Below are 27,469 nucleotides of genomic sequence, written 5' to 3' on the forward strand. Positions count from 1 at the left end.
CTATCTCACAGAAACCTCAAACTCCTGGACTCAGGCAATCCTCCTGCCTCAGCCTCCCAAGTAGCTGGGACTACAGGCACACATTACCATGCCTGGCTAATTTTTCTGTATATTTTTAGTTGGCCAATTAATTTTTTTCTATTTTTATTAGAGATGGGGTCTTGCTCTTGCTCAGGCTGGGCTCAAACTCCTGACCTTGAGTGATCCTCCTGCCTTGGCCTTCCAGAGTGCTAGGATTACAGGCGTGAGCCACCACGACCTGCCGTGATAGGGAACTTTTATGGAGGGTTCTGAATAATTTTTTTTAGTATACTGGTGACTCCCTCATGCACTGAGGTATAGAGTTGAGGGGTGGGGTAGCAGTAACAAAGCCAGGGGAGAAATCAGATGGAAATATCTGGCAATGTGAAGAGGATCTGTCAGCTAATAACAACATTAGCAGTAGTACACTCAAGGAGAAAACAGTCTAACCAGAGGCTTTAAATGGACATACTTTAAAAAAGGAGCTCACTCACAGGTATAAATCCCTAAATGGTTCAGATTCAAGAAGGTGATATTTAAATTGGTTTTGGGAACTTTACATGCATTTTCTTGTAGAATGAAGGCATATGTGCAAAGTAATCCTGAGCAAAAACAAAACAAAACAAAAACAAAAAACCAAAGCTGGAGGCACACTACCTAACTTCAAAATATAGTACAAGACTATAGTAACCAAAACAGCTTAGTACTGGTATAAAAACAGACACACAGACCAATGGAACAGAATAGAAAACCTAGAAATATATCCATGTATTTAAAGCCAACTGATTTTCAGCAAAGATGACAAGAACATACACCGGGGAAAGGACACCCTCTTCAATAAATGGTGCTGGGAAAACTACATGTGCATATGCAGAAGAATGAAACTAGACCCACCATCACTTACCATATATAAAAATCAACTCAAAATGGACTAAACACTTAAATGTAAGACCATAAACTATAAAACTACTAGAAGAAAATATAGGGGATACACTCCAGGACACTGGTCTAGGCAAATATTTTATCGCTAAGATCTCAGGAACATAGGCAACAAAAGCAAAAATTGACAAATGGAAATATATTAAACTAAAAGGCTTATGTACTACAAAAAGGAAACATCAACAGAATGAAGTGATAACCTGTTGAATGGGAAAAAATATTTGCAAACTATTCATCTAACAAGCAACTAATATTAGAACATGCAAGGAACTCAACAACAAAAAACAAATAATCCCATTAAAAAGTGGACAATCTGAATAGCTGTTTCTTAAAAGAAGACATACAAATGGCCAGCAAGTATGTGAAAAAATGTTCAACATTACTAATAATCAGGGAAATGCAAATCAAAATCACAACGAGATGTCTTCTTACCCCACTTAGAATGGCTATTATAAAAAAGACAAAAAATAACAGATGCTGGTGAGGATGAAGAGAAAAGGAACACTGATACACTGTTGGTGGGAATGTAAATTAGTACATCCATTATGGAAAACAGTATGGCAGTTTCTCAAAAACTAAAAAGAGAACTACCATACAATCCAGCAATCCCACTGTTGAGTATCCAAAGGAAAGGAAATCAGTATATAAAAGAGATACCTGTCTTGCAAGTTTATTGCAGTACTATTCACAATAGCAAAGATATACAGTGAACATAAGTGTCCATCAATGGGATGAATGGATAAAGAAAATGTGGTATAGGCATAGGCTGGGCGGGGTGGCTCATGCCTATAATCCTAACACTCTGGGAGGCCGAGTGGATAGCTCAAGGTCAGGAGTTTGAAACCAGACTGAGCAAGAGTAAGACCCCATCTCTACTAAAAATAGAAAGAAATTAATTGGCCAACTAAAAATATATAGAAAAAATTAGCCGGGCATGGTGGTGCATGCCTGTAGTCCCAGCTACTCGGGAGGCTGAGGCAGGAGGATCACCTGAGCCCAGGAGTTTGAGGTTGCTGTGAGCTAGGCTGATGCTACGGCACTCTAGTCGGGGCAACAGAGTGGGACTCTGTCTCAACAAAAAAAAGAGAAAAAAAAGAAAGAAAACGTGGTATATATACATACATATATGTATATATACACATACATACATGTATGTATATATACACATACATCCAATAAAATATTATTTTGCTGTAAAAAAGAATGAAATCCTGTCATTTGCAGCAACATGGATAGAACTGAATGTCATTATGTTAGGTGATATCAGCTGGGCACAGAAAGACAAATACTGCATGCTGTCATTCATATGTATGAGCTAAAAATGTTGATCTCATGGAGAAAGAGAGTAGAATGATAGATACCAGAGGCTAGGAAGTATGTGTGTGTGTGTGTGTGTGTGTGTGTGTGTATGTATGTATATCTGTGTGTATTTGTGTGGCAGGGGGAATGAACACAGATTGGTTAATGGGTACAAACATACGATTAGATAGAAGGAGTAAGTTCTAATATTCCATAGCAGGGTAGGGTGACTATAGTTAACAACATATTATATATTTAAAAATAGCTAGAAGAGAGGACTTGAATTATTCCCAACACCTACACATGACAAATGCTTGAGGTGATGGATATCCTTAATATTCTGACTTGATCATTATACATTCTATGTATGTATACAAATATTACATGTACCCCATAAATATGTACAAATATTATGCATCAGCAAAAAAGAAGGCATATATGGTGCCTTCCTTCTAAAGCCAGATCATAAAAGGCCAAGAATATGTTTGAAATACTGGCTATTAGTCATGAAAAATATGGTAGGCAGGAATACCATGTAACTTTTCAAAAGGCAATAAATCGAGATAATAATTTGTTTGATTATATTTTGAAAGCTAGTACTAGAGTAAAAACAGATTTAGTCCAAGTATCAAAGAGGAGATTGGTGAAGAGTTGGAGAGTCTGAAAGGACCTTCTGTGACAGTGGAGCAGAGTGGTAAGGGAAAAACTTCAAGGTCAGAAATCTGTGTTTGCTATTTCCTAGCTATGTGACTTAGGTACTTTGAGCTGTAGTTTCATTTATAAAACAGTAATAGTGGTACCTATGTTTTGGTGTTGTAGTGAGGACTAAATGAAATTCTGTTTGCTTAGCACCTATCATACCGCTTGGTCCACAGCTGGTGTTGATGAATGCTGTTCCCTTACATTTAAAGGGCTTTAGATGTTAATGGCACCAGTTCTGATACATGTATATCAAAAGCACTATCCCTTACTCTATTATTGAAAGCTAATAGAGGAATGCATAGCTGGGGATAGAGGAATGGGTGGTGGAGAGCTTTCTCTGGTGTAATCAAGAGCTGACCTGAGGGCAGATATAGGAAGAGGGAGGAAGAAAGTGTATGTGTGTATATAAAAGAATTTCCTGGTGTTATTAACTACGTGGAAGAAAATGAGGAGCACTGTAAGTGCATGCTTTCCCTAAGGTTGAAGAAAGGAGACAGTAGGGGAGCAGACATGAAACCAGGTTCCTGCCTTCCCATATAGGAGCGTGCTTACCATACTTAATAAAGCTGATTTTAAGCAACCTATGCTCACATATATCGAATTAGCTCACTTGTACCTAATTGTACAAATTATAATTTTACACAAATATTAATAAAGCAGGCATGTCCAGGCTGATATATACCTTGTGAGTCACTGATGTAGGTGGATACTTAAAAAGTATTATACATTCCATATTCTTCAAATATGATCCTTTTCTTCATTCATTGGAGTGCTCAACCCATCTAAAATAGGTGAGGTTTGACTGTGCGACACAAAAAGATTACAACAGTTTGAGGTGATGTGAGATTATAATGTAAGCAGGGTGGGGTAGGGTAGAGGAATGTGGGGAATACCTCTTGGGGTCAATGTTTTCTGAAATGGACCTTGAACAGAATGATGTGGTTTGGTAGTGGAGGAGGATGAATTGTCAAGGGAGGAGAATGTCATATGTTAAAAAATAATAAAGGGAGGAAATATGTTATAGTTGAAGGGCCCAAGAAAACATCTTACCATACCAAGATGAGGTGGTTGAGGTGAAGGTGCTGGGGGCTGGACTGAGGTGCTTAGATATAACTCAATAAGCAATACGGAGCTACTTTTATACAGTACTGCAAGAGGAAGTGTCAGGATGTGGGTAAACATAGTGTATAGCTATGATCATGAACGTGGTATACATGGAGGTTCTCAAACCTGGCTTGAAAAATACAGATACTCAGGTACCACCCCCCAAAATTTTGATTCAAGCAGTGTATGAGATAGGGAGTCGATATTGACATATGAGAGAAGTGAGGAGCATGGCCAAAACCAGGGACTGGAACCCAGAAATTCGCCTGTCTCCAAAGCCTATGAAAATAACCACTCTGCTGTTTATGACATCTCACGTACTGCTGCCTCTTCCTGGGATACCCTTTTTCTCCCATCTCCTTCAAAGTTTTCCCGATTATTCACGGCCCAACTTGAGAAGTGCTGCCTGGTCCATGTCACCCTCCCAACTGCTGTGATCTCTCCTGTTGTTATTATAGGATAGGATTTGAGGAGACTATAGGACTAGAGTTCAGAGGGAAGTTAGAGGAACTAAGCCAGTCACAGGCCATGAACAATCAGAGAAGGATCCCAGGGGTAGCATGGGAGTTCCAGTACAGGAAGAGGTTGGTGATATCATCCTCACACCTTCATTTACTCTGAGCATATTATAGTTTGTATGTACTTGGCTTATGTGAAATTACATATCATATCATCTAGTTTTACTAACCTAATCCTCATAAATGAGCAAGTAGTTTAAAAATTTTCCTGTAAATAAATCAGGGATTGAAGAAAAACAGTGTAAGCACAAGAGAATGATAAGAAAATGGCAGAGCTGATGCTATTCCACTGCTGGAAGGTTCTACTCTTAAATGAGCTCTTTGTCGCCACATGACCAAGTCAAAACAGTAGCAATCTAATTAATAACCTGATAAGAAGTAGGGCAAACCGATTTACCAAAAGTCTTTGTGATGTATCTTTTATTGGGGGGGGGAGGTGTTGACAGCCATTAATGCCAAAAATTGAAATTACTGAATTTAGAAGCAGGACTTCAGATTGCTGTATCATGAAAATGAAACTAAGATATTAAAAAATGAAGCTTATTAAAACACATTGCTCTCTCTAAAGACATTAGTTCATGTTAATTTTTTAGGGAAAGCAAAATAAAAAAAAGATTTGGGGGCTGTTAATATATTTATTATATACTATTTAAAAATATTGTTAATTTCATCTATATTACATATATTTAAATTTCTTTTTTGTGATTTACAATTTTTTTGTGTGTTGTGTAGTACAGTAGCACATGTTTAGTTATAAATATGTTATACATAATGTATAACATATTTATATAATTTATTCATTTATATATATATTTATCCACATATTAGGAGTGAAGTCTCAGAAAATTTTTTTCTTAGTAATAGAGTTAGAAATCAAGAAAACCTGAAAGCCATTGCATTCAGCAACTGCATCTTTGTAGTAAGGAGGAGAGGAAAATGGCGCCACCCATTGAAAGGACTTTTTCTGTCCAAAGACACTGAAAAGGCAACCACTGAACCGAGCCTATTTCAGGAGTGGAGGAGGGTTTAATAAATATTGGGGCATCAAGAGGGGATAGAACAGAGGGTAGAACAGGGAGTGGCAAGAGGTGGGAGCCATGGATATAGGCTCCATATTGTCCATTTTTACAAAGTAGGAAAAAGTACATCTTCCTCCGAGTAGATGCAGCCGCAAATCAGGGTGTATAGCTTGGCAAGTCTGTGCAGCGGCTCAGGTTGAGCTCCCATTCACTTCTACCTGTGGCCACTCTTGTGCAGTGCATGACCTGCACAACTGTATACAGTGGCCCTGCATGAGAATACTTAATAGCAAAGCCACTTTATAAAAGCCTCCCCAAGTGATTCTGATGACCACTCCAACTTGTAAATAACTGGCATACACAATCACATGTTTACTTATTTATTCTCCACACTTTGTAGAATTCTTCAGAGAAATTCAATTTTAAAACTGGTCTGTAATTCTGACACTTCACAAAATCAAATTTGCCTTCACACAAAGAGTTTTATACAGGGGATGTTTATAAGTAATTATCTAGCTGTGTGACACCAAGTTAATCACTTTCCCTCTCTGAGCCTCAGTTTCTTCAGTTATAAAATGAAAGGAGTTGAACAAGATGATCTGGAAGGTCCTTTCCAGCCATAGCACCGTATGTTCTATGCATTTTGCTGCTTAGCAATGTATGAAAATTCTCTGCCAGGCAGCCTGTGTAGCTACATTTTACTGGCTGGTTTTGGCTCATTTTCCTAAGAGGGTTGAAGGCATATGTTCACTCTAACTCTGTTTTTAGAGAGGGGCCATTTTTACCATTAATTGCACTGTTTTCCTCTTGCCAGTGTCTAGCAAGCATCCCTAAAGTGGGGTAGCAGCATAGACAGCATTTACAGCCAACCGTAGAGTGGCAACTTCAATTGTTTGATTTTCCTTCATATGATTATATGCATAATTGAATACCATATTTACTCATATATCTTGTAAATTAGTCAAAAAACGTTTTCTTCCCTGGCTGCTCTTGTGCATAGCTGTGAAACCAAAGGTCTAGCTTTGGCAATTTGAAGACTTCATCAGAGCAGGTAAAGATCTGTGAACAGTGGTTTTGAATCTTTTCACTTTCAATCATGAGGGTCATTAGATCTTTACACATTGTGCCTAAATGCACAGAAGAGTTTCTGCTTCATCTGACAAGCATTAAAGCCTAATTGGAAGACAAAAATATAGTGGAAGAAGTAGTGTCTTCTCAAAATTGGGGTAGGAGAGGGAAATGTGGGCAGATAGGCAAATAAATCAAGTAAGTTCTGTCTTCTCATCAATGACTGATTATTAATAGAGATTGATAACCAATTAACTAGCTATGTGACCATGGAAAAATGACTCTCTCTCTTTAAGCCTCTAGTAAAATAAGTTTGTTTGGGTTCGAGGAGCTCAAGAAATGTACAGAGCACAATTAAAGGAATATTTTCACTTATGCTTTTATCATTATTCCTGGAAACAGAAATATGAGTCTACCTTCAGGTAGTTTGGGCTTCATATATTTCAGGCTTTTCTCTGAGCTACCAAACCTAGTCATCTTATTTTAAAAACAGAAATATGTGTTAAGAGTTTCTATAGCTTTTATTGGTTCCACATTTCTATGTGTCTAACCACCCTGCCAGAAAATCTTCCGTTTTACCCAATTCAGTTCTCTCCAGCTACAATTAATACCGGTTTCCTGTGCATAACTAAGCTGTCCGTAACTGAAATCCCAAGCAGCTGATCAACCTTTCAAGTTGAATTGAAGGAGCTGGCAATTAGCTAGACTAGTGGTTCTTTTTTTTTTTTTTTTAAATGATGGATTTTGAGTCCAGTGCTTGTTTCCCTGCTTATTTTTGTTGACACAGAGTCTCACTCTGCTGCCTTGGATAGAGTGCAGAGTGGCATCATTGTAGCTCACTGCAACTTCCAACTCCTGGGCTCTAAGTGATCCTTCTCCCTCAGCCTCCCAGGTAGCTCAGACAAAAGATGGGTGCCACAATGCCCGGCTGTGTGTTTTTTTTTCTTTTCTTTTTGGTAGAGAATGGGGTCTCATTCTTGCTTAGGCTAGTCTTGAACCCCTGACCTCAAGCAATCCTCCCACTTCGGCCTCCCAGAGTGCTAGGATTACAGGCGTGAGCCACTGCACCCATCCTACACCTGTGATTCTTAAGCAAGTTTCTTACTGGAAAAATGAATCCCTTAAGGAGCTTATTAAAATTCAAATTCCTGGGCCCACTACCACAGATTCAAATCCAATGGGTTTGGGTGATATCTAGGAATCTAATATTTTAACAAGTACCCTAGATGGTTTCATTTCAGGTGGCTAGTGGTCCACTATTGGAGAAACACTTCATTTGAAAGATGGTAATGGGTAAAGAGTACCACATATGCCTGTCCCTGCTTGCTATTTCTCTAGCCCCTGATCTATCATGTTTCTGCTCTCTGTGTGGTGGCTTTGTGAGAGAAGGAGGGGCAGTGATTGCAAACTCTGCTTCCTCCAGGGTCACAAAGGTAAAGTGATTTTTCCAGAGTCCCTACCCAGTGAAGAAGGAACAATATTGGAGTTTTCTCTCCTACCTTGGAACTGATCACCTAGGTTGGACTCTTTAGAACAGTCTTACCCTGCCACTCAGCATAACAAGGCAGGATGGAAAGCAATCCAATTCACTAACCTCAGGCCTTTTACCCACCAGCTGGTCTGTGTGATTCCATTGTCCAGTGTCAGGTTTGATAAGGAACAAAACGAAACAATTGATAAATAACACATTGTCCTCAGATGCTTGTCGCAGCTTTCCCTGCTAAAGGAAGATTGCTACTCTCTCCTAACAACTGGTGTGAGCAGATGAACTGGGGGCAGGAGCCTTTGATTCCATGCCTCTGGTGTCATAGAGTTAAGAAATCAAGGACAGAGTGGAAAGGACCACTTTCAGTCTTGAGGACTAAGAGGACCTAAGGCATATGTGGGATATCATTCCCTTATACCAAGATTTAGGTAAAAAGAAACATTAATTGATCTTGAGTAAAAGGTTATGCTATCAAAAAATGCTTGAAAAATCTATGACATACTCTCATCACCTCATTTTACAGAGGAGGAAACCAAGATCCAGAGAAGGGATGTGACTGCTTAAGATTGTTTCAAACCTTTAAATAGTGAGCACTGATTTCAGTTCTTACTCTTAATAGCTTTTAAGAGGAAAACACCTTAATAATGGCTAATCTTTTTGAGTTATCACAGAGTAGGCATTGTTCTATGGACTTCATATTTAATCCCCACTATAGCAACACTGTAGGGTAGATATTATTATCATCCCAATCTTATAGATGAAGGAACTAGGTACAGAGATGGTAAGCAAATTGTCCAAAGCCTCACAGATAACCTCAGAGTTGGAAATAGAACCCAGAGAGACTATGAGCTTAACCACTATGCATCCTGTCTCTCAAACATAAGGAGTAGAATTACCAAAATACTTTTCATCAAACTCTCTCCATCTTGTCAATCCCATGCTCAGAAGTACACATTGGTTTCTGATTCAACAATTCTGAATCTTGACTAGCTTCATTGATGTTTGAGGAGTCCCAAACATGAAGATATAAGAACCCCAACTCACCAACCATATTTTGCATTACCATTTGTGGACTCCACCATCTCACCAAGCCCATTCTGCATTTCTGGATAGTTATTCAGCATAAATGAAATGTGTTTGGTGCTACTCTATGCATAACACATGGAATGATCCCTGCTCTCAAAGAAACTTTACATATAAAGCATCTCTGCGGCTGCATGGCAACAGATCTTCTCTTAGCATACTATTATTTTGGTTGCTACAGTTTCTGCCACATGATGCAGTTCCCTTTCTAGAACTGGTCAGATAACTGATGTAAAACCCATTCAAAGAGCCTGGTTCAGAGTATGCACTCAGTGGACAAGGTAGTTTTCTGGAGCTTCTGAGTTATATCATGCTGGAGTTTAAGGCTGGAGTATTAGGAAATTATAGAAAGGAGAGTCCAACAACCAAGTCAGTGGTTCTCTCATAACTCAAAAACTCCATGTCCATCTCTACCATCATAAACCTAGTCTAAAGTGTCTGTTTCTCAGACTCTAGCTATGTCTGTCTCAGAACAGGACTAAGGTAGGGCATCAACTCCATACTCTCCAAAATACCTGAGTAGCTCTCAGAAAACAGCGAGGAACAATGTTAATGGTAAATTAAAGAAATCTTATGGAGATGTTTCATTCAAAGGAGAACCATACAAAACTTTTGTTTTGAGGAACAAAATAAGAGAAGTGTTATTAAGGTATGAGACAATTGATTTTTACTGAACCTCATTTAGAATCTGATCATTCAAGATGGTAGACTAGAAGCAAGCAACCTGCACTTGCTGTTCTCAAGGAATGGATCAAGGTTGTGAGTAGAGGTGCTGAAAGATCTCTACAAGGAGAACTATAAAACATTGATGAAAGAAATCACAGATGACACAAACAAATGGAAAAACATCCCTTGTTCATGGATTGGCAGAATCAACATTGTTAAAATGTCTGTATTGTCCAAATTGATTTGTAGATTTAATGTAATTCCTATCAAAATACCAATGTCTTATTTCACACACCTAGAAAAAATAATCCTAAGTTTCATTTAGAACCAAAAAGACTCTGAATAGCCAAAGCAATCATAAGCAAAAATAACAAATCTGTAGGCATCACATTACCTGACTTCAAATTATACTACAAGGCTATAAGAACCAAAACAGCATGGTACTGGTATAAATGTAGAGACATAACCCAATGAAACAGAATAGAGAACCCAGAAATAAAACCATATAGCTACGACCAACTGATCTTTCATAAAGCAGATAACAACATACCCTGGGGAAATGAAGCCCTATTCAATCAATGGTGCTGGGAAAATTGGATAGCCACATGCAAAAGAATGAAACAGGACCCCTATCTCTTGCCATATACAAAAATTAATTCAAGATGGATAAAAGACTTAAATGTAAGGCAGAAAACCATAAAATTCTAGAAATAAACATATGAAAACTTCTTATAGACATTGGCCTAAGCAAAGTATTTATGACTAAGACCCCAAAGGCAAATACACCAACAACTAAAACAAATAAATGGAACTTAATTAAATTAAAAAGCTTCTGCACAGAAAAGGAAATAATCAATAGAGTGAATAGACAACATACAGATTGGGAGAAAATATTCACAAGCTATATGTCTGACCAAGGGCTAATATCCAGTATCTACAAAGAACTCAAACAAATCAGCTAGAAGAAAAGAAAGACTGCCATCAAAAATTGGGCAAAAGGCTAGGCACAGTGGCTCATATCTGTAATCCTAGCACTATGGGAGGCTGAGGTGGGCAGATCGCTCAAGGTCATGAGTTCAAAACCAGCCGGAGCAAGAGCAAGAACCCGTCTCTACTAAAAATAGAAAGAAATTAATTGGCCAACTAAAAATATATATAGAAAAATTAGCCAGGCATGATGGCACATGCCTGTAGTCCCAGCTACTCAGGAGGCTGAGGCAGGAGGATCGCTTGAGCCCAGGAGTTTGAGGCTGCTGTGAGCTAGGCTGAAACCATGGCACTCTAGCCCGGGCAACAGAGTGAGACTCTGTCTCAAAAAAAAAAAAAAAATAGTGGGCAAAATGACATGAACAGAGGTTTTTCAAAAGACGATAAGGAAATGTTCTACAAACATGAAAAAATGCTCAACATCACTATTCATCAGGAAATGCAAATTAAAACTACAATGAGATACTATCTTACCCCTATCAGAATGCCCATTATTAAAAATGTCAAACAACAATAGATGCCGGCATGAATGCAAAGAGAAAGGAACGCTTATACACTGTTGGGAATGCAAATTGGTACAACCTTTATGGAAAACAGTTTGGAGATTCCTCAAAGAAATAATTGTAGACCTACAATTTGATCCAGCAATCCCACTGCTAGGTATCAACCCAAAGGAAAATAAGTCATTTTATTAAAAAGACACCTGTACCTGAATGTTTATTGTAGCACTATTCACAATTGCAAATATATGACACCAACCTAAGTGCCCATCAATTCACGAGTGCATAAAGAAAACATGGTACACACACACACACACACACACACACACCCCATAGTGTACTACTCAGCCATAAAAACGAATGAAATAATGTCTTTTGTAGTAACTTGGATGGAACTGAATACCATTATCTCAAGAATGATAAACCAAATACCATATGTTCTCACTAATAAGTGGGAGCTAAATGATGGGTACACATGGGCACAAAGAGATATAAAGGACATTGGAAACCAAGAAGGGGGAGCGTGGGAAGGGAAGTGTGGGATAAAAACGTACCTGTTGGGTACAATGAACACTATTGTGGTGATGAGCACACCACAAGCCCCGACTTAAGCATTGTACAAGGTATCTATGTAACAAAAACATTTGTAACCCCTTAAGATTTTGAAATTGAAAAAACTGAATCTAATCCTTAGGAGGTTCTGATTGATTTGCTATGGTAAGTACAAAATGACCAAATCTTCAAGCTGAAAGACAACTGAGGACTCATCAAACCCATTCGTGTTCCCTTCTAGTCCTAATCAGGGACAGAAAACTATTATAGGTGCCCAAGAGTTGAGTCCAAAACTTGGAAACATATGTTTGACCAGCATATGGCTTTAAAAAGTTTTGAATTTAAATCCTTGTTTGAGCATGTGCTCTACTTATCACCACAGTTCCCACCACTCCCAATTGTCTCCTACCCAAAAGTTTCACAGGTTTATGTTACTTGCCTGGCCCTGGAAGACATTTACATTTGCAACACCTGCCAAAGGAAGTGAGAGTGATGAAATTATATACCAAAGGAGGGAGGGGTGGCCACTCAGGCCACCTGCAGCTATTCAGACCTTGAAACAAAAGGGAATAAAAGGTATTTCCCTTACAAATTAAAGTGAGGTTATGAGTAATAGTAATATGTCTTTTGAAGGATTTAAGATCTAACATTTTCCAATATTGGTGTATATGAGGGTGCTTCTAGCCATGTGATATATTTAGTATAATAAATTACTTGTATATTAACAAATTTGAAATAAAGAACCTTATCTGAGGTTCTTTGTCAAAGACATTGGTGCTTTTTGGTTCCTGCGTTTGGTTGAATTGATCAACCTGGTTTAGCTCAGTGTTTCTCCACTGGGGGAGCACATGAACAGATCAGAACTTTCCAGGAGAAGTTCCCATAGTAAATCACTGTGCAGGACAAAGTATGTTGCTGATTGGATTATGTTGTTTGTATGAATGACTCCCCCTACCAAATGGTTGAGAACCATCAACAGAGCCAATTTTGAAAGGCTTCCTACAAAAGAGTTCGTTCGTTAGCTGCAATTTGCTTTCTCTTTGAACTTGTGCCTGTACAGTTCCTCTGTGAAATGAAGAAAATAAAACCTGTCTTTCTTGGGTTTCTTATTTTGTGGACTCCCAGACAAAAATCCCTGATGGCTCAATCTTGGCTTTCCCCTGGACACTCCAACAATCTGCCATCTCCTGGACCTTAATTTTTTGTTTCCTCCTTAGAAACTTCCTTCTAATATTGGAGCAAATACTTCCTGGGTTGGCTGTGTCCTGATTTGTGTCTGATTCAGCTTGCAGGCTGTTGAAGCTGCTCAACAACTGTTTATTAATTAAACACCCACAGGGTTTCTTGGACTGTACCAAGCTGTTTACTCGTATGGCCAAGTTCAATTTTGATCAAATCTGTATTGAAGGTTACAGGGCAGGTGGCAAAAAAAAAAAAAAAAAAAAAAAAAAAGAGAGAGAGAGAGACAAAAGTTGACAGAAGGTATCTTTATCTCCTACTGACCAGCAACTCTCAGCCCTGCCAGCATCCCTGTGGTATCCAAGCCCTCAGGGTATACTTGAGGATGGTCCCTGGATATGAGAACAAGCTTGTTTCATTGGGACGCCAGGCACAAGTTGACACTAAGGGAGAATGCAAAGCCATGTCTGAGGAGGAGTGCTGAGGGGGGAAACTGGGGACCATATTAGTCTTTAGATCTGAGATTAGTGTGGAGACTGAAACAGAGATGAAGCAAAAGAAGAGGAGCTGGGTGAAGGCAGAGCAGTTCAGGAAGACGTCTCTGGCATTTAGTTTGGGGTTAGGACTTTGGTCCCATATTAACTGAAATCCTCCAAGGAGGCAGGCACAAGCAATGTTTTCTAAGGCAGCTAATAAATTCAGTTTCATACACACACATATACACGCAAACTATTGTTAAAAACTTGTGTGTGAGTGTGTGTGTGTGTGTGTGTGTGTGTGTGTGTGTGTAGGGGGGTCTAGTGGTAGTTGGAGACATAGCAGAGAGAAAATAGTGGGAGAAAGAAAAGGCCCAGAAGCAGGTTCTTCTGGTTCTAGCCAGCTCTTTGTTCTTTCTTTACATTAATCCATAATCTATAAGGAACCCTAAAGTGAATTACTAACTGGAAGTCATTGAGAGTTTTGAATTAGTTTTCCTGTCTAAAACCAGGAACAGTTTATTTCAATGATATAAAGGTTTGATTTTCCTTTATAAGCTATAGTCATCTTTCTCTTTCTCCTGTATAATACAGGCATTCTTTATATCTGCAGGCCATTCCATTTAACATAGATGTATTTTCCTTTTAGACAAGGAATTCAATTGAATTGTAGCTAAGATAGCCAAATTATTTTACTTTTGCCCTACTTCATTTAGACTGTGTTGATACTGCCTGTTAGTAACTCTCTCCCGGGGTGATGTGATTTCTGACTGGAAATATGCTGTTATAAAAATAATTGAAAAAATATATATTGCCTTCCTACCATATGCAAGGCAATTTGTTACTTGCAGGGTGTGGGGTGAGGGGTGGAAAGAAAGAAATACAGAACCAAGTCTCTGCTCTCAAGAGGCTTATAGTCTACTTGGGTAGAGAAAACATTTAAACAGAAAACAATGGTTAATAATCATATAAGGGAATGATTAAAAAGGGCCAGTTGCTCAGAGAAGGGAGCCTCCTCTCCCTCCCAAATTGTAAATTTACCAATCCCCTCTTACCCCTCCCACCTGCCCAACACTCGATGAGTGTTACTTCCACATGTGCACATTATATGTAACTTAAACATTTGTACCCCTGTAATATGCTGAAATAATTAAAAAATAAAGTTAAAATTTAAAAAACGATATATTCTATAGTAAAGACATCTGCACTCGAATGTTGATAGCAGCACAATTCACAATTGCAAAGATGTGGAAACAACCCAAGTGCCCATCAATACATGAATGGATTAATAAAATGTGGTATATGTATACAATGCAGTACTACTCAGCCATAAAAAATAGTGAACTAATTCCTCTTGTATTATCCTAGATGGAGCAAGACTTATATTCTTAATAGTGTACATGGTATAGGTAAATGTGGGGGAAGCAGAGGTTGTTATGGCAGACACTGCAAATTGTTTTTCTAGAGCAGAGTGTTTATGGAAGGAGATAATACTGAAAATGTAGTTGGTGTCAGACAGTGGAAGGCCTAGGGTCCATGGGAAAGGAGTTTGAACTTTATTTTTTAGGTAGTGGGCAATCACTGAAGAGTTTCAACAGAGGGTAACATCAAGGGAAGATGAACCTGGTTACCGTGTGCAGGGTGGATTGGCAGGGAGAGAGTGGAGGCAGTGAGCCAAAAGCCTGCAGATAAGGGTTATATGTAGGATAACAGCAGAGTGTAACATAGTAAGATAGACAATAGTAAAATGTAGAAGATAAATACACAGAGCTTAGCGACTTAATTACATATATGGGGCAAAGAAGAGGTAGAAGGTAAGATGACTCCAACTTCTAATGCAGTGAGACTGAAGGATGGCTGTGGCATTACCAAAAATGGTTGTTTTTTTTTTTTTCTGCTTAGAAGTTGTTTAATGGTGTCTTCTGCTAATTTTCAAAAGGATAACTCTTAATCCATATCATATCATTATGTCTTGGGACTTGGGGGCTTGAAGGAACCTAGGGATTCTAGACTGGTTTGTTTGATCTCTGGCCTGTGGGCAGGGCAACCCAAACTATGACAGATCAATTCCATCGTGTCCTGATTCATCTCTCTTGCTGTTGCATGCAGATTGTGAGTCTGTTGATACTGCCCAGACTTACCTTTCTAGGCAATCCATTTAGGTACTGAATAACTTTTATTCATTGGCATGTTTTCCTCCTCACTCATCTGTGCAGCACTGTCTCTCTGCTTCATATTAGCTCATGTCTTCATGCCTGTTTTTGGCCTTTGAGAAGTATAAACATCTCAGGGATTGAAGTTTGCTTTTTTTTTTTTTAATTCAACCAAAAGCACCAGCCCTGGACAACTAATGACATTTTTATTTTTATTAATTTAAGTCAATGAGCCCTTTTGCCTATAGAGCCGGGCACAGGAAGATTTTTTTCCCCCTTTTCTCACAAGTGCTGGGATGCAGTAGTACATGCTTGAATGAATTCCTTGAAGCAAAAGACATACTAGAGGAAGATATATGAAAGATTAAAAGAATAATGTCAGGTAGTATATAAAAACCTACTTGGCATTTTAAAGTGCTTACTTATTCCAAAGCCATTTATAATAGTTTAGTTTGTCTACAAGCCAGTACACATCCCGCCTCCCAAACACATGCACACTTCTAAATAAGAAAGGTCTATGGTCACTTCTGTCATATATGGGAAAGAAAATGATGGCACAGTAAAATACCATTTTTAATTGCAACAATGATGTATTGGAAACTAGAGCCCAGAGATCTTGGTGCTTGAAATTATAATATAGTTTGCTTATGGTATACTTTAAAAAGCACTTTCATACTCCATGATTCATTTCATCTTCATAGCTTTCTTGTGAGGTAGATCAGGTTGATATCATGATATCCCAAGCCACACAGAGAGGATAAATTAAGCACCCTAGGTCACTGTGCAATTTATCAGCAATGCCCTCTCTCTTTATTCTTCCTTATTTTCCTCTGAAGAGGAAAAGCTATTGCCAAACTTTACTTTGGGGCTCAATAGTCAATCAGTCAACAAGGGCAGGGAGGACTAGAAGAGAGATAAAGTCCCTCCTGCAAAGGGGAGACCATGGAGCTACTGCCCACTCTGCCAGCCCCATATACCCCTGGCAACTGGCTTCAGAAATGGGAAGGCAGTACCCAGGGTCTTTGGTTCAACCCCCTCAGAATGGGAGCCAACCCTCTGCCTTGTCCACAACCACTGACTGATTTTCCTTGAGCATCTACAAATGTATTGGGAATAAATTCCCTACTGAAAAGTTTCGATGAATCATAGAAAGCCAAGGCATCTCTCTTTACCTGAGGACCTAGGGAGTTTCCTTTCAACACAGGGTGGAGGAAATCATGGTCTAAGTGAGTTAAAAAAAAAAAAAAAAGAAAAGATCAGTTTCACTTACACACGATTTCAATGACTGATTTGTACAGCAATGAATCTCAAATTTAATCTTTTAATTCTCCTTCCTGAACTTAAGATCCATGTGTCAAACTGCCTACTGAGCATTGCCACTGGTACGTAGTCCCTCCACACATATGTTAACGGACACAAAACCAAATTCATCACCGTCCCCACCTTAGTCTACCTCATGTATTTCATATCTGTTTTTGCTGACATCATTTATCTGGTTTCCAAGGCCAGAAAATTGAGAGTCATCCTTGAATACCCCTTTTCTATTATTCTCCCATATCCTATCACTCAAAGCTATCAATATAGCTTCTAAAACATCTCTCTTCTCCATTCTCTTCTCTCCGTTCCTATTTGCTACTGCCTGGTTTCAAGACCTTGCCATCAAACCTCCTGTTTTGTGGTCTCCCTGGCTTCATGCTCTCCTCCATGTTTCACTTGGGGCTTATGACATTTCTATAACACAAATCTGATCATATCTTTGCCCTGATTAGAAGTTTGCTGATGGTTGTACTCTGGCTACAGGATCAAGTTTGAGTTGACCAGTAGGCCCCTGCTTTGCTCTTCTTTTTTTTTTTTATTTTAAAAGATTTTATTTTCCACTTTAAACATTGTGCTTTGAAAAGCATATGACAGAAGCGATCATTTCTTATAAAATAAAATGGTGTATTATGCCTTCTGGTTTAAAGTAGCCAACCCTCCTCCTCAACTTAATAGTACTTTCTACAACACATTGTAGAACTGAGCTTTCTACTGGCCAGCCAATTGAAAGCAGGGGATTTATTCCAAAGTCGTATCCTCTCCTTATACTCTGGTTCAGTTTCCAAATCTCTCCATCTCTGGAAGCTGCAATATAAAGTCCATTTGCTGCATGCACTTTTGTTTGTCTAGAATTATATAATAAACCTAGAGGCTTTTACATTTATTTAAGAATAACTTTCGTTGTAGAAGAAAATAAGCCAATAGATATACAGGCATAATATACAAACGTAAAGATCTCTTATTTTGTCTTAATGTTAGGTTTTAGTCTGACACCATTGGTTTTTGGTATGCTCATGGCCAAAGAATGTCCAGACAAAATAAAAGTTAGGCAAGCACGAAAATGAGATTTATTGAGGAGAGAAAGATAGGAATATAGGACAAGAGCAAGATACAGGTTTACAGAGCATGGCACATACGCCATGGATGATGACCAGACCCATTGTCACTGCAGGGCAGGAAAAATGAAGGGCAAAGAGAGAGAGACTTTGGCTATAGTCTGCGTCCTATTTTGTAGTGTCTGCTTTGCTCTTCAAAGATATCTTCTGCTACTCCTCTTCATATATCCTGGACTCCAACCACATCAGACTACCTGTCCCCAGACAGCTCTGACTTTCCTGATGCCTTTCTCTTGGCCTAGGATGCCTCCACCTGATGCCTGTTCTCTGCTTGTGAATACCTACTATTCCTTAAAGTCCCAGCTCAAATGTTAAAAAACATCCTTTCTTTACAGCTCTCCCTGATTTCTCCTGGCAGAAACAAATCCTCCTGCTTCTGTGCTCCCATGGCTCCAAAGTCAACTATAGTTGTATACATACATTGAAAATAGTTCCTGTCTCAAGCTATTGTAATTGCTTGTTTTTCACAAATAAAACAAACTTGGAGGTAGAGGAGGTGGGTCTTATCCAACCCTCCTCCATCCTAAACACATTGCATAATATTTGGCCCTTAGTTGGTTTTTATTGGATACTCATTGAATCTGTATTTCACTAATTAATTCATTTAATCATTCAGCTCCTGTATTAGACCCTGGGAATATGATGGTGAACCAGCAATGTCTGGCCCTGGTCCTCATGGAGCCTCCCATCAATGCTTATATTGGTAGGGAATATCCATCAGTAACTACTGAATTTCCACAGAACCTGGTAGGTGTACAGTGTGAATTTAAGTCGTCAGGCAGCAGAGCACAGAGGTAAAGAGTATGGTCTCTTCACTGGAATTGGGCTAGCCTGGGTTCAAATCCTGGTTTCACTGTTTATTAGCTGTATTCTTTCAGGAAATTTACCTAATGTCCCTGTGTTTTGCTTTCCTCATCTTTAACATGGGAATCATTATAGCCTCTACCTTAGAGGGCTATGAGGAGGATTATATGGGTCAATATTTGTAAAGCACTTGGTACATGGCATATACCAAGTGTTTAATAAAATAAATTAAATGAAATCTAGGGGAGAGTACAAAGAAACTTAAATTGCTCACTTTGAGGGATAATGTGGCTGGCCTTGTTCCCTCCTTACCAGCTCTGATTTTACCTCTTCATACATGACCTTCTCCATTCGTGTCACTTTAGGTTTAGGGTTTATTTGGGGGTGGGGGAAGAGAAAGATAGTTATGCCCCTTCAGGGTGACTACATAGCCCAGCACCCTGCCACTCTTTCTATTTACCTCCCTCACATGCTTGGAGCCTCAGCCCTGCTCAGGGTCAGTGGCCACGGCTGAGCCCTGATAAGTGGGCTTTAGGTACTTCTCTGTTGTTTTACCAGACCCATCTCTCTTCCTTTCCTCAGTAGGGGTGGTTCTTACCCCGTATTTACCTCTTTTCATCACTGAGGACTGTGAGGGTCCCTGGAACTTGTAGGCAGACATTTTGCAAGGCCCTCACAGCTACTGGGGTCCTTGGCCCCAGTCATTCCTTCCTTTGTCACCTCTTTTACTCTGGCTACCACCCCTGTGGGACCTCTGAGCCCAGTAGTGCCATAGAGGGGGAAAGGGGACAAGAGAAAAAATAGCTAATAGCCTCAGTAATTATTTATATATTAGTTAATTTATTTCCTGAGACAACAGTTTTGCTATATTTGCTGGACTGTATGTCTACCGTCTCAGCTTTGGCAGGCCAATTATGTCACTGCTTTAATTACTCCAGAGCTATGTCCCTGAGAAGTCATTCTATGTCTGTCTGGAGGTTGCAGCTGGCCAATAGGAAGGCATTCAGCCCTCTGCCCTCTGCCCACTTCTGCTGTTCTTGGATCAGAGTTCGTGAGACCTACTGCCGGCCCCAGGGAGAGCTAGTAAATGCTCCCACTTTGCCAGAGATGGGGAGGGTGATGGACTCAGAGATAAAGCATGGCAGGTGCATGAAACGCTCCACTTAACAGTAAAGGGGCTGGGAGGAATGCCAGGTGCATCTCACCTGGCCATCTAGCTGTCAAGGTCACTGCACCCTTGAACTTCCTCTCAGAAGTTAACTGGGTCCTTAATGATCCCTTAGATCTGGACAAGGATTTATAAGCATGTTCACACAGTTTTTCTTAGGACCCTTAAAACAGTCTGATGAGGTAGTTTATATATATATATATATATATATATATACACACACACATATATATAATCAATATATATAGATGATATATATCTGATATATATTGAGATATATATGGATATATGATATATATATATCAGAAGAATATATACATATTCTTCACCATTTTATAGGTGAAGAAACTGAGGCATAAAGAGGTTAAGAAATTTGCTCATAGCATAGGAATTCTGACCTTTCCATTCCAAGCCCATGGTCTTTTCACCATTCCAGGGATCTCTCTTCTGTCCTTCCTACCCCTCCCTCCCCAGAAAGGTAGAGATGGGCTGCTTTAATAGCCTACCCTTTCTTTGTGTGCCCCTCTTTCCATTTATAATGGCTTCCCTGCTGTCTCCAGTGTGTTTTAGTGGCACAGGAGGCCTTAGCAGTGTCTTGTACCTGAAATCTCCCTCTTTTCTCCTTCCAGAGAGAAAAAAGCTGAAAAATGTAGTTCATACTATTGCACTGACAGTTGATCCTCAGTAGCAAGCATCACATGCATGTCCCAGGGAGTTCATCTTTTGAATAAGGGCTGAAGCTTAAAGGAACAAAGCTTGAATGATGGGGATTCAGACATCAAGGTCGAGTCATAGTGGGGAGAAGAGAGCATTTTCAGTATGAAAGTAGCTGAAAGTCTCTATTTTCAAAGGCTGCTCACTTGCTACAGGGGCAAGAGAAGTGTGCGAGGTTCTGGCTTCTGACATCTGCCTGCACGGAGCCCAGTTAGTGCTGCTGCCTTTCTGGCTGGTGAGCATCAAGGGATTGCACACATCAGCCTCCACTGCTGGGACCACATGGGACCCTCTGTTCTGAGTAGAGGACCAAACTACTCTCAGAGAATATAATTGGGAAGAGCCCTGGGTCTGGAGTAGAGGCCTTGGGTTCTCATTCCAGGTTTTCCATCGCTTCATTGGGTAAATGCCTTTACCTCTCAGGTTTCTTTCCCTGTCTTCAAGACAGAGTCAAGCTCTCTCAAAAGGAAAATGAACACTAGCATTCGGATGATGTTTTATGCTTTTCACACACAGTTATCTTGTTTAATCAGAAAGTCTGCTTCACACTGAGAAAGAGGGAACAGTCTCAAGGAGGTTATGTGACTTGCCCAAGGTCTTACGATCAATAAGTGACAGAGCAAGGATTCAAGCCTAATTTTGTTGGAAGCCATGCTTCAAGGTCTTTATATATTAAGTGAGGATGACGATGCTGCTGCTGCTGCTGCTGAAGGCAGCTAATGAATGTTTATCATGAGTGCTAAGCAGTATTATTTAATCCTTCCAACAACTCTATAAGGATAGTATTATTATTATCCTCATTTTATAAATGCTAAAAGCTGAGGCTCAGGATGGTTGAGTGCCTTGTTTAATTAAAGTCACACTCTTTAACTAGATACTACACCAGTAAGTACTAGCAAGTAGCATAGCTAAGGCTTAAACCTAGGACTCTCAATTTCTAGTATAGTGCTGTTGACACCATGGTAGTCTCCTTAAAATGCTAGATGGCAAAGTGCTTTGGGCATGTGTGCACTATCTGAATGTAAACCCGCCCTTTACCTGCTTTTAGCACAGGGGTCCCCGACCTATGGTGAGTTGTATAATTATTTCATTATAAATTAGAATATAATAACCATAGAAATAAAGTACACAATAAATGTAATGCACTTGAATCATCCTGAAACCATCCCCCCCACCCCTGCTCTGGTTCATGGAAAAATTGTCCTCCATGAAAATGGTCCCTGGTACCAAAAAGGGTTGGGGACTGCTGTTTTAGCAGACCTCCAAATGAGCCTGGAGCCTCTAAAGGGAATGAACTCTTGGCTGGGTGCAGTGGCTCATGCCTATAATCCTAGCACTCTGGAGGATCGCTTGAGCTCAGGAGTTCAAGACCAGCCTGAGCAAGAGCGAGACCCCGTCTCTACTAAAGAATAGAAAGAAATTAATTGGCCAACTAAAGAATATATAAAAAGTTATCCGGGCATGGTGGCACATGCCTGTAGTCCCAGCTACTTGGGAGGCTGAGGCAGGAGGATCGCTTGAGCCCAGGAGTTTGAGGTTGCTGTGAGCTAGGCTGATGCACGGCACTCTAGCCCGGGCAACAGAGTGAGACTCTGTCTCAAAACAACAACAACAACAACAACAAAACAGGGAATGAATACTTGTCTGAGCCCCAGGACAAAAAGTCAGGGCAAGATGGTGAAATGTCTACAGGAGACCCACTTTCCTCAGCAGGAGGCTCAAGCTCTCTGGAGGAAGCATGTGTGGAATCTTCAGAGCTGCCCTGCCTATGTGTCAGCTGAGCTACAAGTCTCCAGGAGGCTTGGTTGGTACCTTTTTGGGAGCACTTGTTTCATTTCTTCCTTGTCATCTAGACTCTTAGCCAAATCATTTGTTTCCTGTATCTGTAACCTCCTCAGGCAACATCCCCTTTCCCACCTCTGTTCTGCCTTTCCTTTGCCCATGCAGGAGTTGGCCTGTTAGCCCTGTAACTTTACCCCTGGAGTCTCATGGGAGCCAAACCCAACACACCAGCTGGTGTTATAATTTATTTGGATCTATGCCGGACACCATAAAGCTTGTGTCCTGCATCTCGCAAATTAAAAGGGATTTTATTGCTGGGCTCATGGAGTTCTGAAAGGTACTCAAACCATCTCTAGCACCAGCCCCCATCCTTCAGCACTATCATTCTCTCTCCATAAAAGTCACAGTTTATGTTCCTCCTCAGAGCTTTCCAATGTACCGTCTGTCTCTATTATGTTGAATGAGATTTCAGGGAAAGAAATCCAGAAATGCCTGGGGAGGCTGTGCCATTGTGCAAACTCAATACCATACCAGGCAGGATAACAATGAGCAAACTGCAGAACCTTCTAACGAGACTAGGGTTTCAGAGCCAGTGGTTCCAAGGATGGGCTAGTATGGGATTAAATGATTGTCAATGGTGCTACATTTTCCAAGTCTTTCAACCCAATCAGAAGTCCTGACCCAACCTACCTATTTCCTGGATTTCTTTTTTCAGTCTTTTGAGCACCTCTAGAAAAGTCACATGGCTGTGCAGACTGGGGTCACCAAGTTCTGATTTTCTAAGCTCTGCCAAGCCAATGGGGCCATTCTATACACATTCCTCTTTGGACTCTCCTTGGTTAACTTCCTTCTGAAAGTCCCATCACTATCACTGAGTTGATAGTCAGTATTCTATCAACTCCCCTACCCCTGCCTCACAACAGAAAAGCTTGTCTCCAACTCCAAGCAGAAAGAGTTTTGGAGGTATGAACTTCCTCCATCCCATGTCACAGCTTATATTTGTATCTAACTCTATTTTATTTTTTGTGGAAGAAGTGTTCCTACTCCTCTCCATCTTTGCTCTTGTTCTTCCACCTCCAACCTCCTCAGGACATGGTTTCATTTTCTTTCTTCCCAGATGCTCAATCTTCATTTAATTCTTTCCTTCTCAGCCCCCTTGAATGTGTTCAAGTCTCTCCATTAAGATTAAAAATCTCCCAAAGCTACTTTCTGTACCATCCTCAACTCCACTACTCTAACCACTATGTTATTCAGAGCCCTTTGAATTATAAAATCCAGTGGCTACCACTCTTAATGCTGCTGATATCCTCTACTTTTTGGGAGCTCTTGTGAGATAGGTCTCCCCTCTCTGTCTCTTAATTTGATGTGCCCATTTCTAGCTCCTCACCTTTGATCACACAATTTCTCTCATCTGAAATGCATTCTCTGATGCATTTCCAAATGTCATTCATCATTCAAGGGCTAAAACACCCATAAAGCTTTCCTGACTTCTTTAGTCAACAAAATAATAGTCAACAAAATATTTTGGAACTAAGAACTTACATTTTTAAATTGAATATCATTATTACATATTTCATACTTTATAATGCATCTGTCACAAGTCTGTAAGTTGTATTGAGCATGGAATGTTCTTGTGAGTTCCCTATAGTGCCTTGCACAGGTCTCCTTTCACCTTCAATCACTCTTTCTCTGGCTTTTCTCCCTCCTCTAAATGTGGACCACAAGGTTAAACTTTATCTGCTTTTCTCCCTCTTCTTTCTTCCTTACAGATTTTGAATCTATTTTTAGAGACCAAATTTTATATACTTATGTCTATGACTTTTGAAATTTTCCTTTCAATTCCTAACCTTTCACTTGAGCTCCAGTCTCACATCTCAAATTGTTTGGTAGTCATCTTCGATAGGATGCCTCACACTGACTCCAAACCTAATACTATATCAAAGCTTCAACTCATTATTTTCCCATCTCACTCCACCTTCCCATATCTTTATGGCACCACCATTTTTCTGTTACCTTGCAGAGAGGTAAAACTTGCAATCACCTTTGACTATATTCATCACATAAATACAGCAATACACCACAATATATAGACTGTTCCTTCATAGTGTATTTTATACCCCATTCTTTCCAAATCCATCACTACAATATAACAACAACCATAATGACTACAACAGTTAACATGGATCAAGTGTTTACTATAGTCAGGTGCCTCGCTAAGTGCTTTATGCATGTTAACTCATTTCAACTTCATAGCATTCTTATAAGGTAGATATTTTTAGTCTCTTCTTTTCATAGATGAGAAAACTAAGGCTCAGAGTGGCAGAGCTAGAATCGCACCCAGATGAGTTTGTACCCAAATTCCCTACTTAACTACAGTGTTACTCCTCATGTCTAGATTTCTATAATTGCTTCCTAACTGGTATGTCTGCCATTGCTTGCTCCTCCCTCAATCCTTGCTCCTCCCTCAATCTGCATATCATTTCCAGAATAACCATTCCCAAACATTGCTATCATTATTTCATTTCTCATTCCCAAGTCCTTTTGTATCTCCCTTTCATTCACTACATTAAATCCAGCCATAGCCTGACATATAAAGTCCCCCAATATCTCACCACCACCTATCTTCCCAGCTATATCTCTTGGAAGTGCCTGCATATATTTCCATGAATGGCTTAACCCACAATGCCCTACTTGACCACACTAGGATTTCACTTCATGTTTGCTCCCATCATCCTGCTCACTTCTGACCATGTTGTAAGTTCTTAGAGGAAAGAGAATGGGGATGCATGTTTGCATTCCCCACGGTGCCTCCCACTTAGTCCACACTGGCGAATATTTGCCAAGTGATTGATAGTAGGGGCTCCATTGCCACTTCAAGTATTGAACTGTTTAATTACTCCTTAACACTCTTCTCTCTTTTTCCTCCCCACTAGCCCTCCGATTTTTCTCTTCCCTGGAGTAACTGCTCCACAACAAATGTGAAAATCCTCTCTTTGTAACATCAACATCCTGGGATAACGTTTACCTACCCATCAACACTTCATCAACCTTTTCGTAGGTTTATCTCCCAATACACATTTTTATATTCCTGTCAATCTTTCTTCATTGCTTGGTGTTCATCATTAGACTAAAAGCTACTGATCTAGGAAACGTTTCTGGAGATGACCACTATGTTAAGACGACAGCACAGTCTAAAGCATAAAGTTCTCTGGTGGCTCTTGAGGTTAAATACTTTATGTAAACTGCAGACTTTCAGGCCATGTTCAGCACTGGCTAGGATCTGCTGAGCCACTGGATCCATGAGATGCTGACAGAGGTGACAACTGGGAAGCTCAGTTTCAAATCCTGGGATGCTACAAATCTTCAGATGTTCATGTATCACAGAGATACATGAATGATCTTTACAAAAATCTCTCAAACTATAGCTCAAATCCATTTCGTCCTTCTGTTGCATTCTCACTACAGTGCAACTTTGGAAGAACTAACATCTGTGTTAAGTGACATATCTTTGGGCCAATCAGTTATCCAAGCAACTGGTGACTCTGCCCACTTTCTACAATGTTTTATAATCCTTTTGGCCCCATGATTCTCACTTGAATACTCTACATTATATAACCTTAAGGACTCAATATTGTTATAGATATCATCAATTTTAGCTGAGCATCCAAAAGTCCTGAAATATCAGGAAGCACAAACATGAGCAGGGTGGAAAAGAAGGAGAAAGATGAAGAGAAAACATGTATCCATTTTTATTGGATCTTTCAGTTTTTCTTTGGATGCTTGCTGTTTTCTGGGCATTGCCATGAACTAGGAAAAGACAATGTCAAGGGACAGCAATGGAATTCCCTTACAGTTAGAAAAAAATATGCTCAGGAAGGTCAAGATTTTTAGGTGTGGGCAGAAATTCCCTTATTTATAAGGATTCTGAAATATTTATAACATTTGGCCAGTGGTTCCAATCATTTAAAGCAACATTTATCAAGATTCTGACAATAACCCACTGCAAGAAAAATATTTTCATCGAACACAGTATACCCACAAACATGTACATGTACGTACACCTACACACTCACATACATGCATTACTGAAAACACATTTCATGAACAATGCTTGCTTTTACTACATGGGATTCACATTTTTTCTATTTTATTCTATTTCACTTAAAAATAGTGGTTATGAGCTACTAAACTGATTTCATAGTACATTAATAAATCATTGTCCACAGCGTTAAACACACTGGATTAAAGGATGGAAACAAAAAAGAGGATAATATGTTCTGCTTTCTGCTACTAGAAGACAAGTATATATTGCATGCTACTGATATACTGGAAAGAAGACATTCTTTAAGTTATAGCTAAGGACCAATGTTAATAGCAGTTATGGCAAAAATAATTAACTCTGGTGTCTTGATTTTTGTTATCAGCTTTACTCAATGTTTCATTTAAACCAAATTTGTCATTTTTGTTTTCAGTACCTATTGCTATGTAAGATGTTATCTGACTAACTATATGGTAGTCTGTTTCAATGTTTATAACTATGTAAAAGTTCAAAGTTTTTTTGCAAGATAGAACACTGTGTCAATTTTTTTCAAAGTTTATTTATAGATAAGGTATTGGGCTTATTTATACTAAAATATGATTACCTCATTACCATATATGGAATAATAATGAAAACTATATTTCATGAATTTATGGTCTTTTCCCCACTGTCCATTGTGGACATTTTCCTCCTTCTGCCTCCTCTCTTCCTCCTCCTTCTTTTTCTTCTCCCTTTCTTTATTTTTATTTGCTTTTCTGTTTTCTCTTCGTCTTTCTCC

The sequence above is a fragment of the Microcebus murinus genome, chromosome X (assembly GCF_040939455.1).
Source record: "Microcebus murinus isolate Inina chromosome X, M.murinus_Inina_mat1.0, whole genome shotgun sequence".
In the NCBI taxonomy this organism is placed as follows: domain Eukaryota; kingdom Metazoa; phylum Chordata; class Mammalia; order Primates; family Cheirogaleidae; genus Microcebus; species Microcebus murinus.